This window comes from Pteronotus mesoamericanus, unplaced genomic scaffold (assembly GCF_021234165.1).
Source record: "Pteronotus mesoamericanus isolate MK-2021 breed Mesoamerican mustached bat unplaced genomic scaffold, CSHL_Meso_final contig_256, whole genome shotgun sequence".
Classification (NCBI taxonomy): domain Eukaryota; kingdom Metazoa; phylum Chordata; class Mammalia; order Chiroptera; family Mormoopidae; genus Pteronotus; species Pteronotus mesoamericanus.
Genome location: NW_026555108.1, coordinates 816,629 through 836,858, shown reverse-complemented (window position 1 = coordinate 836,858; position 20,230 = coordinate 816,629). Strand labels below are relative to the sequence as shown.

General features: G+C 37.6%; 1 pseudogene; it reads right to left on the bottom strand.

The window, feature by feature from the left end:
* The window catches only part of LOC129071090 (lipid scramblase CLPTM1L-like), a 30,905-nt pseudogene extending 12,692 nt beyond the window's left edge, over positions 1-18,213 (bottom strand).
* Between the last annotated feature and the right edge of the window lie 2,017 nt (positions 18,214-20,230).

Genomic DNA, 20,230 nt, shown 5'->3' with positions numbered 1-20,230 from the left:
TTTTGCTTAATCCCCTCACCTTTTTCACCCAGTCCCCTAACCCCTCTCCCCTCTGACAACTGTCACTCTGTTTTCTGTCTGTGAGTGTGTTTTTAGTTTGTTCATTAGATTTCACATATAAGTGAGATCACATGGCATTTGCCTTTCTCTGACTGGCTTATGTCACTTAGCATAATGCTCTCCAGGTCCATCCTTGCTGTCGCAAAGGGTAAGATTTCCTTCCTTTTTTATAGCTTAATAGTATTCCATTGTATAAATGTACCACAGCTAGAAAGCCTACACATTTTTTAACCTCAGAAGATAATCTTATTAACTGTGTACTTCAGATTTTCACAATTGCTTTGATAGCTCAACTTTTCTGAAAGTTTAACTTTCTTATAAAAGTAGCCTCAGCTTTTGATATTATATAAATCATGATAATCTTCTCACTGAAGTCTTCTCTTTCTCAGACACACAGACACACACACACACACACACACATACACACACAGACACGTTCCTTAATAAAAATAACCACCAAAGTACTCACCTTTTAACATCTCAGACATGTCCAACTTTCCAACTTCTGGCACTGATCTTCAGCAAACTCAGTTATTTTTTGGAGGCCTGCAGTCCACATCTGTATTTCTTACTTGTGTAGCTTATCCATCACATCATGGCTTTTATCCTTTGTTGTTGAGGCAGAATGTCCCAGATTCCTAAGCCTTGGAAAAGGGAAATTCCAATAGAGTTGCATGAGTAGAGGCAAACCTTCCTCCAAAACACATATTATCCATTTGAAGTTCAGTACTACAGTCAGGGCAGCAAGAGATTTTGATCTCAAAGGTTGATAGTTTCTTTCAGTAACTGTGCTAATCTGAAGTGTAGCACTCTTCTAGTCTTCTATATATACTGACACTCAGGATCTTCCATAGGCCCAAGAGAACTTACGTTGTAACTGTGGAAAGGACTCAGTCTAAAAGAACGTTAGTTGAATCATGTGGGTGTGTGCATGTAAACACACACATTTTTTCAAAAAAGAAAAACAGATGAACAGTTAATTTAAGAACTACTTTATCTTGACTTTTCATTAAGTACCAGAATGTTTCCAGATAGATCCTATGTAAAATTTGCAGATTAGTTATGACTATCTCTTCTTGTTGATCTTCTGTGCCAAAAAATAAGATCATAATCTTAAAAGAACACAATTCTGAACAAACATTAATTTCCTAATGACTTGAAATGTATTAAATTTCGCCTTGAGGAGACTTTCCTCTCCTTCAATTCCCTCGTGGTCCAATAAACCAAAAAGCCACACATGCAGTTTGCAAAGTTGACAGAAACAAGAAAAACAGCTAGATAAGACTAGCTTTGAACACTTTACCCATTCTCTTCTACATCACTCCAAAATAAATGAATTAATGATCTTCCAGGAACACTCAAAATGCTAAACCATTAACTAATAACCAATTACCATTTTCTATTTTGAAGTGGTTTAAAACATGTTTCCCACCTAGACGTCAGAACATTAAATCATGGTCCAGGAGCAAAGTAAGGTTTAACAAAGTTTTCTAAAGGTCCTTATCATTATCCCCACTCCCTAACTTTGGGTATTTTCCCATTCCCTGAACATTACTTTTAGTAATGTGGCAACTATATTTTCCAAACTCCAAAAAATTTGATAAGATCTGGTAAATGACATTTTGTGCTGCTTCTTAGAGCCAGATGCAATCTAGGAGATGTACCTTGGATACTGAAAAAAACAGAACTTCTGAACATTAATGGCTTGGAAGGATAATAGAATGTTTGAAATTAAGAATGTCTTAAAAAATCCGGTTACTATATGACTAGGACGTTGAGTCAATGATACTGGATAGGTAAGCAAAATCAATTAAAAATCAATGCAGGAAAAACAGGCAATAGTATTTAACCTGAAATCATCAGAGAATATATTTCACAGTTCATTTGGACATATATAAGTTTCAAGGAAATGGCATGTAGCTTTATGCAAATATGCCTATGACCTTCTATTAGATGTGAAACAAGTTCAAGAGTGAGATAGCAAAGAGTGAGATGCTATTCTCCAGCTGATACCCCATGTATGTATTATCAGAATATGAAGTTTAGTGCTGAAGTCATGAGGCACTGGCATCTGAGCTGGCAATACCAGCAAGTATGTTCTTAGTCGTAGTTCCTTGTTGCCACAGGTATCATCATGAAAGGGTCATCCTTGTTTACCCACATCCCCTTTTGATTATACTGTTTTAATGATTTATAGACACAATAACATTTGTGGGCAGCCAAGAAAAAGCTCACAATGTGCCTCTGAAGTCTACAAGGAGACTAAGAATGTTCTCCACAGCTTTGATTCTGCTAAACTAAGCTTCCTGAATAACAGACGGGTCTTATTCATCCCTAACTCCCCTATGCTAAGTTTCACATATATAAAGTAGATGCTCCACAAATATATGTTAAGTAGCTTATAATATTCTCAGGGAAGAAAACATAGTCCTGATCTTCCAAGTTGTTCTTCTTGTCTTTATCACTGAGTAGCAGCTATTTCCTTGAGTTGACTGTCATCTTATAGACAAGCAGGATAGGAAGCAATGTTGTGAAGTACCAGATAGTTATTCAAACAATGGTGCAATTGTGGAATATATGACTTGGAGGAGCTGCCACTCACCTACACACCTTCTCATGTGTCCAGGATGAAGGAGATAGGTGGTCATTGTCTCTCTTTCCAAGTGCCACCTATGAAACTCATGGTCCTTCAAAGAAGCAGTAGTACCTTGCAACTTGGCTACTTCCTTGTAAAGCAGTAAGAAGCAGCACAATCGGTGACTGTTAACTATATGTCTCTCTCAGAGTGTAATCTTGCTAGAATACAGAAGGTAGTGAAGAGGGTTAAGAAAGTGTATCATTCTTCACTAGCTTTCCAGACATCTAATCTTCTCAATGGTCTGGCTGGACAGAGAGAGAGAGAGAGAGAGAGAGAGAGAGAGAGACAGGGGGGGAGAGAGAGAGAGAGAGAGAGAGAAGGTAAATTAAACATGACCTCGCAATAGCAAAGAACAAATACATATACAACAGAATCCCGAGAAATTTTCAAAATTTCACGAGCAAGTTAAAGGGCTACCTATCAGGACAGATGACCATCACTAGAAGAAACAAATCTATCAGAAGAAACCAGATCCATAAACTTGTTTCCTATTTCTACCACTTTTAAAAAAGAATCATTCCCCTTTGTTTAACCGATAAATCAGAAATCATTTTTTGACCAATGAGAAAAATACCCTTTCTCTTGCATACATACGTATGTGTATGTGTGTATATATATATATACACACACCAAGAAATATATTACTACAATAGACAGTTACTATGTAGTAACTCAATATGGGTTAAGCAAATAAAAGCCAAACAAGATTAAATTGGGACTACTAGTCTAGCACTGGGTACTAGATGACTGGCTTAGTTTTGTATATTTTCTTTGGTGGACTTGCCTTCATACAGTTTTGTTTTATGTTCTCACACAGATATGGCTTCAAGAAGGTCACTAAACCAAACGCAAAGAAGAAATGTGTACAACTGTTGATTCCCAATTTACATGTGTAAGTTTTCTCACAATAAAGATATGCTCCAATCTGAAGACTATTTGAGTTGGCCATGTCAGAGTAACAGACGGATTGAACATATTAGTGCCCCAAATCTCTTATTGTAATCCAGAAGCCAAGCAATAGAATTCAAAGACAGGGCATAAATACTGTTGATGTGCTGAAAAGGGAACAGACATGATGGTATTCTTGCTATGTCTTAGCATACACGAATCAACTTTCTGAGAATGTCAAAATGTACCAATTATTACTTAGGATTTAAAGTAGCTCTCAGGCTATAGCCTTCTTTCATATGAGAAAACATGAAAAGAAAATTTCAAGTTTCAGAAAATATATTTTCATAGCTTCAACTGGAAAAAGAAATTTAAATGACAAGAAAAATGTCATGCAAATGATAGTTTACCAAACAAGTCCATATATTTACCTCATTTGAGTTTTAGAACCAACATATGAAATAAACAAGGTAAATATTATTTCCTTGTTACCTAAACGAGGAAACTGAAGCCCTGAAATGTTATGTGACTTATTCCATGTCATAAAAATCTACACTGGTGGAGGCAGAACTGGAATACCAGTCTTCTGACCCCTAGAACATTTTTCCTTCCACCTCTTAGACCACTGGTGAGTAGTATTCCACTGTATTTATAGATCAGCATTTGTTTTTTCGTTCACCTGTTGATGAACCTTGGGGCTATTCCCAGTTTTACAACTAAAATTGCTATAAATATTGTATACAAATCTGTGTATGAACATATGTTTTCATTTCCCTTGGTTAAGTAACTATGAGTGGAAAGATTGGTTCATATGTAGTTACACATTTAACTTTCTAAGGAGCTGCCAAACTGTTTTCGAAAGTAGTCACATCAATTTACATTCTCACCAGCAATGGATGTATGAGTTCTAGTTTTTCTATATCCTTGCTAACATTTTTTATGGTCAGGTTTTTAAAAAAATTTTTAGTCATTCTAATAGGTATGCAGTAGAAACTCACGGTGCTTTTAATTTGCATTTCTCTAATGATTAATTATATTTAATATTTATTCCAGTGCTTACTTGCAATTGGTATCTCTTTTGTGGTAGAAGTATCTATTGAAATATTCATCATTTTTTTAAAAAATTGGGTGTTTTTCATATTAGTGAGCTTTTATTTTTACTTATTTTAAGGAAAGAATAAATAATACTTTGGTTCAAAGGCTTTACAAACTAGTTAACTATGAATCTAACACTATTACTTATAGATAATAGCAACTATTCATTAGAATCTCAATTTATAGATGACGAAACCAAATGATGATAACAAAGAGTAAACCAAATATTGTCTTAAGACAGAAATGAAAAGTCTATGTGAACAAAACAGCTTTTGGCTTGTATCTAAAAACAGATATGTTCATATGGTATTTGTCTTTCTCTGACAAATTATATGTGGAATCTAAAGACAAATATAAATGAAAAATCAAAACAGAAACAGATTCATAGATACAGAAAACAGACTGATGGTTGCCAGAGAGGTGGGGGGTTTTGATAATTCTTTATATATTTCGTATTTAAGTTCTTTATCAGATATGTGATTTGTAAATATTTTCCCCCAGACTGTGGCTTGTCTTTCCAATCCCTCAACAATGTCTTTTTAAATTTTTAAAAAAATTTTCTCCCTGGCTGGTGTGGCTCAGTGGACTGAATGTCAGCCTGCAAACCAAAACGTTGACTGTTCAAGTCCCAGTCAGGACACACGCCTGGGTTGTGGACCAGGTCCCTGGTTGGGGCTGTGTAAGAGGCAACTGATTGATGTTTCTCTCCCTCTCTGTGTCCCTCCCTTCCCCTGTCTCTAAAATTAAATAAATAAAATTGTTTAAAAATTTTTTCAATTGCAGTTTACATTCAATATTATTTTGTATTACTTTCAGGTGCGCAATATAGTGGATTAACAGTCATATACTTTACAAAGTGTTCCCCCAATATTTCAATATTACCCACCTGCCACCATACATATACCACAGTATCATTGACTATATTCCCAATGCTGTACTTTATATCCCCATGACTATTTTGTAGCTACCAATCTGTACTAATACCCCTTCACCTTTTTCACCCAGTCCCCCAAACTCGCCTCACCTCTGGCAACTGTCAGCCTATCCTCTGTATGAGTCTGTTTCAATTTTGTTTGTTTATTTATTTTGTTATTTAGATTCTACAAATAAATGAAATCATATGGTATTTGTCTTTCTCTGGCTTATTTTATTTAGCATAATACCCTCTAGGTCCACCCATGTCACAAATGGTAAGATTTAATTCTTTTTTATGGCTAAGTAGTATTCCATTGTGTAAATGTACCACTGCTTTTTTTTATCCATTTGTCTATCGCTGGACACTTGCGTTGCTTCCATATCTTGGCTATTGTAAAGAACACTACAATGAACATATTCTTTCAAATTTGTGTTTTAGTGTTCTTCAAATATATACCCGGAAGTGGAATTGCTGGGTCATAAGGCAGTTCCATTTTTAGCTTTTTGAGGAACATCCATACTGTTTCCCACAGTGGCTGCACCAGTCTGCATTCCCACCAACAGTGCACTAGGGTTCCCTCTTCCCTACATCCTCAGCAGCACGTGCTGTTTGATTTGTTTATGATGGCCATGCTGACAGGTGTGAGATGGCATCTCACTATGGTTTTAATTTGCATCTCTCTGATGGCTAGTGACATTGAACATCTTTTCATATGTCTATTGGCCCTCTGTATGCCCTCTTTGGAGAAGTGTCTATTCAGGTCCTTTGTCTATTTTTTAATTGGATTGGTTTTTTTGGTGTTGAGTTGTATGTGTTCTTTATAAAGTTTGGATATTAACTGGGAAGAGATGTTTACACTGATAGTAGCATTGGGTGGTGAAAAGCAAGGGGGTTCCTCTTCACCAACAAGAGGTGGAGCCCGCTGGAGGCACAGGCACCCACTTAAAGGGACAATGCGCAAAATTGCTGTAGCAGCCACTCACCCTGGGCTCCAGCAGAAGGAGCGCAATGAGGACTGCAGGGTCCTGAGGAGAATCTAGGGCTTGTGGCTCTGGGGAGACATGTAGGGGAACAGCTGCCAGGATCCTGGTGCTGAGTCAATCTCAGATACCAGTAATAGACACCTTTTCTGGGCTGAGCAATTCCCTATGAGCAGTGTCAGCCTGGAGGAAGGCAATTACCCATTATCCCACCCGTAGGAATTCTTCACACCCCATCCTCAGGAATTTCTGTCTCAGGAGACTGGATAGAAACGCCCTCCTGGCAAAAAGCCAACCCAACATCTGGGCTCCTGAGGCTCCACCCTCCTGGGCTCCTGAGGCTCCACCCTCCTGAATACTGTATGCTCCGCCCCACAGATTCAGGGCAAAATCTAGGACAGACAATGTGACTCTGGACCAGCGACACCCACCACCTTCCCTGAAACCTGAAGGGCACCTCCTCCTCACTGGAGACCTATTAGCTCCATCCTCTGGATTCTGCCAGAAGCTCTCCCAGAGACTAAGCCTAGCAGGCAGCTCGCAGGCCGACGGAGGGGCAGAATCTGGGGTGCCTAGGGATGTTTGCTGGCCTGCCCCTGGGCCGGGTGCCTTGGAAAGCAGTTTGGTCCTTCCCACGTGCAGCCAGGTACAGCAGGGTGCGCCACAAACTGTGGATCCCTTGTAGCTTCAAACAGGTTGCCAAAGGCAAAGCACCAACAGTGCTTCTGACGTTGGCCAGAGCTGGAGTCCCACCCTAGGGGCCCAGAACCAACACGCTGAGTGGCCAGCGTCAGACAACCATGGAGCAAGGTCCAACAAACTTCAAAAACAGTATATCCAAAGGGAGATCGCAGAAGGCACCAACCTCTGCAGAGGAGAATTCCGTTTTTCTTTTTTAAATTTTTAAATGTTTTGCTTCTTTTTTTTCTATTTATTTTATTTTCTTCTTTTCCGTTTCTCCTTTTTTGTATACAATTAAAATTAATTTGTTATTGGCTTAAAAGAGACTTATAACTGTAAGATGTTTTATATAATCTTCATGGCAATCACAAAAAATACCTATAAAAGATACACAAAAGAAAATGAGAAAAAAATGAAAGTGTGTTACTACAAAAAAAAAAAAACCTATGAAGGAAACATAAAGGACAACATCAAAAAAGGTAAGAGGGACCAAAACTACAAAATAGACCAGAAAACAACAAAATGGCAGTTGTAAGTCCTTCCACATCAACAATGACTTGAAATGTAAATAGATTTTACTCTCCAATGAAAATACATAGAGTGGCTGAATGAATTTTTAAAAATCCAACTATATGCTGCCTACAAGGAACTCACTTTAGATTTAAGGTCACATACAGGCCAAAAGTGAAAGGATAGAATAAAATATTCCACGGAAATGGTAATGAAAAGAATAGGTGGCCATACTTATATTAAACAAACTAGACATTAAGTTGAAAACTGTCACAGAAACAAAGATATTTATAATGATAAAAGTTAATTCAACAGGAATATATAACAATTATAAATATATATGCAACCAGTATCAGAGAATCCAAATATATGAATCAAACATTGACAGCACTAAAGGGAGAAATAGAGAGCAACACAACAATAGATTTCAATTCCTCAAATTCAATAATGGATAGAACACCTATACAAAATACAGAAAATCATAAGAGAACTTGCACACCACACACAACTTTAGAACACTATGAACCTGACAGATACACACAGAGTAGGGCAAAAGTATGTTGTTCACATGGAAAATAATATAATAATTAATAAATAATAACACAAGAATAAACTCTGTTTTTACATACTCCCAACTGTGTGTGTGTAAAACCCAATGGCAGGAGAGCATTTATTTTTCATAAGTACGCATGGAACATTCCCTGGGATAAATCACTTTACATCACAAAACAAGTCTTACGAAATTTAAGAATTAAGAAGACTGGAAACATAAGTATCTAGTCTGACCTCAATGGATTGAAATTAGAAATGAACAGCAAAATGAAAATTGAAATATGCTCAAACACGTGGACATTAAACAACGCATTCTTGAAAAACCAACGTGTCAATGAAAAGGGAAATAAGAGAATCATGGTAGCATAAGACATTCTTCCTTTTTGTCCTCCTTTTTAAATAATGAACTAGACATCCATCCACAAACAAAGAACCATTGTGAAACCTAGCACCTTATACCAAGGGACCCATGAGAAGTCTTGCCCACCAGTGCATCTAACAATAATAGGCAGACAGACCTCAGCACAGGCTTTGGAAACTGTAAAGCCAGCAAACCTGCCCAGACCAATCAGGAAAAAGCCTGGGGAATGATGACCTTGGCAGATTCCCACACATGTGACAGAATTTGCAGAAGTCCATCTTTCCTCAGGGAGATTCCAGTATGACATTGGATAAAAATACAAGTTTGGTTGCAGCAGAGGCAGCAGTAAGAGAAATCTTCCCAGCACCACCCACCCGCATCGATAAACTAGCCAGGGCTATCTATTGAATGGCAATGACTTCTCCCTTTGGGGAGAAAGAGTAGTGAGTGAAAGCCTAGTTAACCTAGTTATACAACATGCATCTGGTGAAACCCATTTTTTTTTTCAGAAGCACCAAGAGTACTAAGGCAAGACCTCCATGACTGGAGGGAGACAGGTTATTTGGAAAGGGGCAAATAAGATTTGAACTGTACACTTGAAACATACATCATTTTATTAACCAATGTCACCTATAATAAATTTAATAAAAAATAAATAAAAATAAATAGACCTCTGAGACAGAGAGAAAGAATTTCTTTTTTTAAGAAAGATTTTTGCCCTGGCTGGTGTGGCTCAGTGGACTGAGCACCAGCCTGTGAAGCAAAGGGTTGCCGGTTTGATTCCCAGTCAGGGCACAGGCCTGCGTTGCAGGCCAGGTCCCCAGTGGGAGGATGTGCGAGACGCAACCACAAACTGATGTTTCCGAGGGGGAGAAACACCAATGTGAGAAACATCAATTAGTTGCCTCTTGCATGTGCCCCAACCAGGGACCTGGCCCACAACCCAGGCACGTGCCCTGACTAGGAATCAAACCGGTGGCCTTTTGCCCTGCGGAACAACGCCCAACCAATTGAGCCACACCAGTCAGGGCAAAAGAAAGAATTTCAAAGTGTAATAAGGGGATTGCACTCAGCAGGAAGTCCATCCATGAACCTTTGTGAGTACCACACACAGGGGTCTCTCTGCTAGGTCCACAGGTAATCCCAACACACTAAGTAATAATAAACCTACACCTCTTTCCACTCTGAAATGGGCCCCTTCTCTGCACCTCTGTGTGCAGTGCATGGTAAGGACCTCCAGTAGACAGAGAGGCCTCGGTTTATGAGAGGTAGAAAACACAAACTTGAGCCATAGCATCACTCTCTAAAAAATCTCTAAAAAACAAAAAGAGGATTCCAGTAGCCAACCTGGTGAGTCGTAACCAGGTGAGTCGAGAACCGAGAAGACATAAAAGCTTAAGAATTCTGTCACAAGAGAGCAAGAACAGTGGAGCAGTGTACTGATACAAAGAATGAGAAAACCCCAGATAATAACACCATCAAACAGACAATATGAAAATAACTAGCAAAGATTTAAGGAGATAGTAATTCAAATGCAAAAGCAACAACAAAATGACAAGGAATGTAAAAAAATCAACAAAATATACCATCTTAAAAAAGAAAATAATAATTCTCTAATAACTGAGCTCAAAGGCTTAGAATTCTGTGATCTAGCTGATAAAGAATTTAAAATTTCTGTTTTGAAGAAACTCAATGAGCTACAAGACAATTCAGAATGACAAGTCAATGAAATCTTAAAAGAAAAATACTTGATCAAAATGAAATGTTTACCAGAGTCAGAAATCATTTTAAAAAATCCCACAAATTCTGGAGCTGAAGAATATAATGAAAGAAATTTAAAAATGTAACAGAGGGCATCTGCCGTAGAGCAAATGGAAGACAGAATGTATGAGTTGTTTGTGCTATTGGCTATTGAAACATCTCTGACTCCTGGGGACCCTATGAATAAGTAATGTCTACAATGTCCTGTCTTAAATTTTGAAATAACCCAGTTAATGGTAAACAAAGAAAAAACAACTAAAAAGGAGCAAAGAAAGTCTACATAATATATAGGATTCAAATTAAAAAAATATTAATAAAAATCGGGAATCCTAATAAGAGAGGGACAAGGGAGATGAAATTTAAATAAAGTAATAACTGAGAACTTCCTAAACCTAGACCAGTTCTCTGCCTACTATCTCAATGCAAAAAAAAACAAAAACAAACAAACAAAAAAAAAACCAAACTCTAACACGTTATAATGAACCTAGAAAATAAAAGTTAAAGAAATGATTCTAAAAGCAGTTAATTTTTTTTAAAAAAAGATGATAACATAAAAAGGAATCCCCATTAGGGTATAAGTGGATCTTCAGCAGAAATTTTCTGACCAGATGAGAATGGAATATCATATTCAAAGTGTTGAAAGATGAAAATTGCCAGCTAATAATACTCTATCCAAAAAAGTTATCTTTCAGATATGAAGTGTAAATACTTTCACAGACAAAGAAAGTTCAGTTTATCACCACTAGAACTGTCTTGGAACAAATGCAAAAGGGACCTATTCAAGCTAAAATACTAATTAGTGGCATGTAAACATACAAAAGTACACCACATACTAGTAGAGGTAAATATACAGTCAAAACTATAAAACTATAAATGTGTAATAGAATAGTGTGTTTACCATCACCTATGGTATAAACATCAAAAGGAAAAGAGTATTAAAAATAATTATAGAACTTCTGGTCAAGATGGAGGCATAGGTAAACGTGGCTCGCCTCCTCATACAAGCACATCAAAACTACAACTAAAATATAGAACAACCATCACTCAAAACCAGCAGAAATACAGTTGAATGAAGTCTGACAACTATGGAATTAAAGAAAACACATCTATCCAGACCGGTAGGAGGGGCAGAGATACAGAATGGGCTGGTCCCACATCCACACATGTAGTGGATAAAAAATTCAGGAGGGACATCTCAGGAGCAAGGAGTCCCAACCCCATGCCAGGCCCTCCAGCCCAGGGTTCCAGTGCTAGGAAGATAAGTCCCCACAACTTCTGGCTGTGAAAACCAGCAGGGATTGAGTCAGTGGACGAAACTTCTGGAGTCCCAAGCAGTACCTTTTAAAGAACCCACACACGGACTTAGACTCACTTCCTGTGAGCTCCAGCACCAGGGTAGCAGCTTGAAAGGCACCAGTAGCATACAGGGGGGAACTGAAGTGTCTGGCATCAAAGGGAGAGTGGGGGAAAGCCATCTCCCAGTCAGAAAGGGAGGCCATTTTCTCTTTTCTGAACTCTCCCACCACAGAGCCACAAAGCCACAGAGCCAGCATGCTGGTGCCATATCTGAGACTCTATCGACCTGGCTAACACTGTTTGCCCCACCATGGTGACCCCAGAGAATCAGTCCCACCCAACTTTCTGGCCCACCCAAGCTGGTTTTCCATATAAATGGCTGGTCTTGGCTCATGCTTCAAAACTTCCTACATCCTCTAAAACAAGCTATCAAACAGCCAAGATCACTCTACCCAGCAAAGCTATCATTTAGAATTGAAGGGCAGATGAAGAGCTTCTAAGACAAGAAAAAACTAAAGGAGTTCATCATCACCAAACCATTAATATATGAAATGTTAAAGGGACTTATTTAAGAGAAAGATCAGTCCTGGCTGGTGTGGCTCAGTGGATTGAGTGCTGGCCTGCAAACCGAAAGGTAACTGGTTCGATTCCCAGTCAGGCACATGCCTGGGTTTCAGGCCAGGTCCCCAGTGGGGGGCATGTGAGAGGCAACCACACATTGATGTTTCTCTCCCTCTCTTTCTCCCTTCCCTTCTGTCTAAAAATAAACAAATAACAACCTTTAAAAAGAGCGACGATCAAAACTATGAACAATTAAATGGTAAAATAATTATAGCTACTATAATATGTTGATAAATACACAAAATAATAAGAGGTAAATAAGGACATCAAAAATAGAAAAAGATGGAAAGCAGGAGTAAAAGGGTGAAGCTTTTGTACATGATAAAGTTAAGTTACAATCAGCTTAAAATGGACTGTTTTATCTATGAGATGGCTTCTATAAGCTTTATGGTAACTAAAAAACAAAAACCTAAAGTAGATGCACTGAATATAAACATGGGAAACAGGGCACACTACTATGGAAAATCACCAATTTACAAAGGTAGAAACAGAAAAAGAATCAATGGAAATACAAAACAACCAGAAAACAATTATTAAATGAAATTACTAACTTCTTACCTATCAATAAATCAAAATGTAAATAGGTTGAATTAATCAGTGAAAAGGCATATATATAGTGGCTGGATGAATTTTTTTTTAAAACTATATGCTGACAAGAAGAGACTCACTTTAGCTTCAATGACACACAAAGGCTTAAAGTGAAGGGATCAAAAAAGATATTCCATGCAAGTGGAAACCAAAAGAAAGTAGAGGCAGCTATACTTACATCTGACAAAATAGGCTTTAAGACAAAAACAATAACAAGGGACAAAAAAAGTCATTTTATAATGATAAATGAGTCAATTCATCAATAATATATAACAATTGTAAATAGACATGCACACAACATGGGAACACCTCAGTATATTAAGCAAATATTACCAGATATAAAGGGAAAAGTAGAAAACAATGCAGTAACAGTAGGGGACTTCAAGAGCCCACTGTGAGCAATGAAGAGATCATCCAGACAGAAAATCAACAAGGAAACAATAGACTTGAACTACGCATTAGACCAAATGGCTCTAACAGATATTTGTAGAACACTGCATCCAACAGGAGTATAATATATGTTTTTCTTAAGAGCACACAGGGCATTATCTGATACCCATATGATAGGACACAAAACAACTCTCAGAAAATTTAAGAAGATTCAAAGCAAGTATCTTTTCTGACCACAATGGTATAAAACTAGAAATCAACAAGCAAAAAACTGGGGAATATACAAATATGTGTAAATTAAACACATACTTGAACAACCAATGGGTCAAAAAAAATCAATAGTCAAAATAAATCTCAAAGCATATTAAAATGAGCCCTGGCTAGTGTGGCTCAATTGGCTGGGCACCATCCCACTAACTGAAAGGTCACTGGTTCGATGATCAGGCAGGGCACATCCTTGGGTTGTGGGTTAGGTCCCCGGTTGGGGCATGTACAGAAGGCAATCAATCAATGTTTCTCTTTCACATTGATGTTTTTCCCCCTCTCTTTCTCCCTCTGTTCCCCTCTCTCTAAAAAAAAAACCACACAACCTAACTTTACACCTGAAGAAACCAGGAAAAGAAGAAACTAAGCCCAAAGCAGAAGGAAATAAGATCAAAGCAGAAACAAATCAACTAGAAACCAGAAAAACAACAGAAATAAATCAACAAAACTAAGAGCTGGCTTTTCAAAAAAAATAAAAATAAAATTGACAAACTAGCAAGGCTAACTAAAAAGAAAAGAGGGAACACTCAAAATCAGGAATCAAAAAGAAGACATTATAACTAACACAAAAATAAATAAGAATATGAGACTACTATGAACAATATATGCCAACAAATTGGATGACCTTAGAAAAAACAGATAAATTCCTAGAAATGTACAACCTACCAAGACTGATTCAAGAAGAAACAGAAAATGTTAACAAACCAATAATGAGGAAGAAGATATTGTGGTAAGTTTACACGGTGACAGATGATTACTAGAGTTAGTGGGGTAAGCACACTGTAAGATATAAAAATGTCAAATCACTATATTGTATACCTGAAACTAATATAACCAATATAAGATGATATACCAACTATACGTAAGTAAAAAATAATAATTTTAAGGCTCTGGCTGGTGTGGCTCAGTGGACTGAGCGCCGGCCTGCGAACAAGTGTCATGGGATCGCTTCCCATTCAGGTCACAGCCCGGACTGCAGGCCAGGTCCCCAGTAGGGGGTGCGTGAGAGGCAACCACACATTCATTTTTCTCTCCCTTTCTCCCTCCCTTCCCCTCTCTCTTAAAAAAAACATAGAAGTCTTTGAAAAATAATAATATATTATTTTTTTTAAATCTCTCCATATAGAAAAGCACAGGGACAGATGGCTTCAGTGGTGAAATCCACTAAATATTTAGAAAAGAATTAATCCCAATCCTTCTCAAACTCTTCCAAAAAATTAAAGAGAAGGAAACACTTACAAATTATTTTGCCAACCTGCATTACCCTGTTATCAAGAAAAGATTAGGACTCTAGAAGAATAAAACATATAGACCAATAACCCTGTTAATATAAAAAGAAAAACTGTCAACAAAATTTAGCAAACTGACCTCAACAACCCATCAAAACTATTACAGATCATGACAACACTGAAAATTTTACTCTAAGAGAAGAAACAAGGCAAGGATGCTCACTCTCACCACTTCTTTTCAACATACTACTGAGTATTACTGCTAGCTAGAGCAATTAAGCAAGTAAAGAAAATTTAAAAAGGCATCAAATCAGAACAAAAGAAGTAAAATTATCTGTTCAGAAATGGCAAGATCTGACATATAGAAAGTCCTAAAGATCACATACACACGTGTCACACACGTGTACAAATACCTTTTAGAATGAATAAATTCGGTATAGTTGAGGATAAAAATATCAACATATAAAAATCAGTTGTATTTCCATACACTGACAATGAACAATTTGATAGAAAATTAAGAACACAATCATAATTACAATAGCATCAAAATTAAGGCGATTAAGAATGAACTTAATCAAGGAGGCTAAAGACTTGCATGTTGAAAACTACAAAACATTTCTGGAAGAAATTTAAGATGACACAAATAATTGGAAAGACATCCCATGTTCATGTATTGGAAGACTTAATATGGTTAAAATGCCTGTACTATCCAAAGCAATCTACAGATTCAGTGCAATCCCTATCAAAGTCCCAATGGTATTTTTTACACAAATAAAAAAAAATCCTAATATTCAAATGGAACCACAAAGGACCCTACGTGTTAAGCAAAAAGAACAAAGCTGGAGGCCTCACACTTCTGTTTTCAAAACATATTAGAAAACCACAGTAATTAAAACAGCACGGTACTACTCCTGACCAGTGTTTGGCTCAGTTGGTTGGGCATCATACTGCAAAGCAAAAGGTCGCTGGTTCAATTCCCGGTCAGGGCACATGCCCGGGTTACAGGTTCGGTCCCTGGTAGGGACACATACAGGAGGCAATTGATCAATATTTCTCTCTCCATTGATGCTTCTCTCCCTCTCCTTCTTCCTCCCTTCCCCTCTCTCTAAAAATAAATATTTTTTTTAAAAAAACAGCCTGGTACTAGCATAAAGACAGACATATAGACTTATGGAACAGAATAGAGAGCCCAGAAATAAACCCACACATATACGGTTAACTGATCTTTGATAGGGTGCCAAGAATACACAACAGGAGGACAGGTTCTTTACACAGACAATTTGTAAAGAGCCTGTCCTCCTGTTGTGTATTCTTGTGTCTCCTGTTGTGTCTAAGACAATAAATTGGGTTGGAAAACTACATATCCACATTCAAAAAAATAAAATTCAATCCTAACACAATACACAAAATTCCACTCAAAATTGATTAAAGACTTAAATGTAAGACCTGAAACCATAAAACTCCTAGAAGAAAACAGAGAAGGAAAACTTCATAACATTGGTCTCGACAATGATTTCTTGGACATGACACCAAAAATATAGGCAACGAAAACAAAAATAGACAAATAGGAGTCTATCAATCTAAAAAGCATCTGCATAGCAAAACAGATCATCAACAGATTAAAAAGGCATCATATGAAATGGGAGAAACTATTTGTAAACCATGCTTCTGATAAGGCATTGAGTTCCAAAATATTTAAGGAATTTCAACAACTCAATACTGAAAAATAATAATATAGTAATAATAATAACCCAATTCAAAAACAAGAAAATGGCCCTGGCTGTTCTGGCTTGGGTGGAGTGTTGTCCTGTACACTGAAAGGTCAAGAGTTCAATTCCCAGAGAGGGCACATGCCTAGGCTATGTGTTCAGCCCCGCATAGAGTGCATAGGAGAGGCATCTGAGAGTCATTTCTCTCCCTCTCTCTCCCTCCTTCCCTTCCCCTCTCTCTGAAATCAACAAGCATGTCCTCAGGTGAGGATTAAAAAAACAAGGAAATGACTTGAACAATTATCCGAACAAGATGTACAAATGGCCAACAAGTATATGAAAAGATGTTCAACATCACTAATTATTAGGGAAATGTAAACCAAAACCACAAAGAAATATTACCTCACACCTGTTAGGATGGCCAAAAAGAAAAAAACAAACAGAAAATAAGATAAGAAGTGTTGGTGAGAATGTTCAGAAACTATAAACCATGTGTCATGTTTGTTGAGTGTAAAACGGTGCGGCTGCTCTGGAAAACAGAATGGAAGTTCCTCAAAAATAAATTTAAACTACCATTTTTAAAAACATACCATCAATACCACTTCTGGGTGTTTATCCAAAAGTACTGGAAATAAGATCTCTAAGAGATATTTGCACTCACGTGTATATTGCAGCATTATTTACTATAGCTAAGAGGTGGGAACAACCTAAATGTCCATTGAAAGATGAGTAGGTAAAGAAAATGTGGTAGATACATACAGCAGAATATTACTCAGTCTTAAAAAAAGGAAGGAAATCCTATTACATGCTACAACATGAATAAACTTTGAGGGCATTACGTTAAGTGAAATGAGCCAGTCACAAAACAACAGATACTGTACAATTCCACTTATATGAATATATGAGGTATCTAAAGTAGTCGTCTGGACTGGTGTGGCTCAGTTGGTTGGAGCATCATCCCACAAAGTGAAAGGTCAGCAGTTCGATTCCTGGTTAGGGTACATGCTTAGGTTGCAGGCCCATACAAGAGACAACTGATCGATGTTTCTCTCTCACATCAATGTTTCTCTCCCTCTCTTCTTCCTTCCCTTCCCCTCTCTCTAAAAACAAATAATAAATTTTTTTTTAAAAATTAAGTATTCAAACTCATAGAAGCATAAAGTATAATGGTGGTTGCCAAGGGCTGGGGGGAGGGGAAATGGGGAGTTGCTGTTCAGTGGGTATAGGGTTTCAGTCATATAAGATGAAATCTAGAGATTTGCTGGACAATGCATTTCTGAACACTTAAAATTTTAAGGGGTTAGACCTCACATTACATGTGTTTTTTTTTACCACAGTAAAAAGTGGAAGATGTAGCCCTAACCTATCAATAATTGCTTTAATATATAAACAGTCTAAATGCACCAGTTAAAATACAGACTTTGGCAGAGTGGATTAAAAAACACATGGTCTAGGCACACCCTCCTTGAAGCACACACCTGATCTTCTCTCCAGCATGTTCTTTTTTTGCCTTCTTTTCTCCTAAACTCTAAGGGTCCCCACGAGACTTACAAGCAGGGGAACAGCGAGCAGCAGCAGAGGACTCTCCCTTTTGCCCAGGTTAACTTTCTTTCCTGAATCCACGCAGCCACTCCTATAGCGGGCCCGCTCTCTGCCTTTCTGAGGGTATACCATCTCTTTTCACTCTACTAAATAAATCTTGCCACTCTTGCTTAAAATTAAAAAAAAAAACATGGTGTAGTATATGCTGTCTACAAGAAATTCACTTCAAACATAAAAGCATGTGTAGATTCAAAGTACTGGTAAATGGATGGGGAAAAGATTTAACACTGAAAAATGAATTTTTTTAAAAAACCACTTTCACATAAAGTACACTTCACAGCAAAGAAAATGACTAGGGCTAAAGAGGTACATTATACAACATTCATGAAATAACACAACTATAAAGATAGAGAACAGATTAGAGGTCGGGGGCTAGGGATGGGGACAGAGAAAGTATGGATAATAAAGGGTTAGAACGAGAGAGCCTTGTGATTGATACAGTTAAGTGTCTTGATATGGTGACAACATGAAGCTACACACACAGGTGCTTATATAAGTGGGGAAATCTGAATAGGATTCATGTCAAATTTCCAGATTTTGATCTTGTACTTTAGTAATGCACCACAATATTGGGGAAGGCCAGGCGAAGGGTGCACATGATCTCCCTGGACATTTATAACAACTTCCTATGAATCAAAAGTTATATGTACAAGGCATATATATTTGTTACAAATATACTTCAGATCTATCTACCTACCTACCTATCTATCCATCTATCTATTCAGAATCTACTTTTCATTTCCCCCACTACTATGACTCTAATCCATCCATTTTTTCTCACCTAGATTACTGTAACATCCTCCTAACTGGTCTCCCTGCTTCTTCTCTTTCCCTCTTGAAGTTCATTCTCCACATAGCAACCAGAATATTCTCTTTACATGTAAATCAAATCAAGTTCCCATTCTCTCAACCTCCTAGTGCCTTTTCATCACACAGATTAAAATCCAAAACTCCCATTTTGTCCTAAAAGGCCTATATGATTTGGCCTCTGAATACATTCCTGACATTTTCTGCCTCCCTCCCTCTCTACATTCTATAGTTACATTGGCCTCTTTGCTGTTTTTGAACATTCCAAGTAGGTTCGCACCTCAGGGCCTTTGCACATTCTCTTCTTGCAACCTGAAATGCTCTTTCTCTAGATATTCACATGTTCTGCTGTCTTGCTCGATTCGGGGCTCTGCTCAGTGTTACCTCATCAGAGACACCTTCCCTGACCACTGTAATCTAAAATAGCACCACCTGTTACTCTTTAGCCTCTCATCTTGGCTTATCAGCCTCACATCTCTTACCAATATCGGACAATATATGTTATATATTGTTTATTCCCTGCCTGCATTATCCTCTGGAATGCAAACTCCATGAGTGCAGGAACTGTGTTCTGTTCACCACTGTATACCCAGTGCCTAAAGCAGGGCTGGGTACATAGCACTCAATAAATAAATGTTACTCGCAAATGAAAGCATAAAACAAAAGGGGGAAAATAGATCTGGTTCATAATCTAGGTTTCCCAGTAGCCAAAATGTCATATTTATAGGATTGCTTCTTTAAGCCCAGCAACATTAAATCATACAGTCCAGTTATTTGTCTGCTCTTCAAAATCACCCTGTTTTTATATTTCCTTTTTTAAGTTACTTTTTAAAACATGGACTTCTGATGTTTTCTGCTTCATTGTATTAATATAGAAGAGCAATTTTGCTTTCATTCTATATTTACTTTGCTTAGACAAAAAATTTCCTCAAAACTTAATTTATATTTTGAAGTTCTCTTTTAAAGTGTGTTAACAGCCCTGGCTGGTGTGGCTCAGTGGACTGAGTGCCGGCCTGCAAACCAAACACTCGCCAGTTGGATTCCCAGACAGGGCACATGCCTGGGTTGCGGGCCAGGTCCCCGGTTGGGGGCATGTGAGAGGCAACCACACATTGATGTTTCTCTCCCTCTCTCCCTCCCTTTCTCTCTCTCTAAAAACGAATAAATAAAACCTCTTTTAAAAAGTGTGTTAACATTTTAATAGATACTTTGGTTACTTGGTTGCCAGCATTTAGGAAAAACTAGAAACCAAAAGGTTAGGATTCCAGTTATAGCTTTTCAT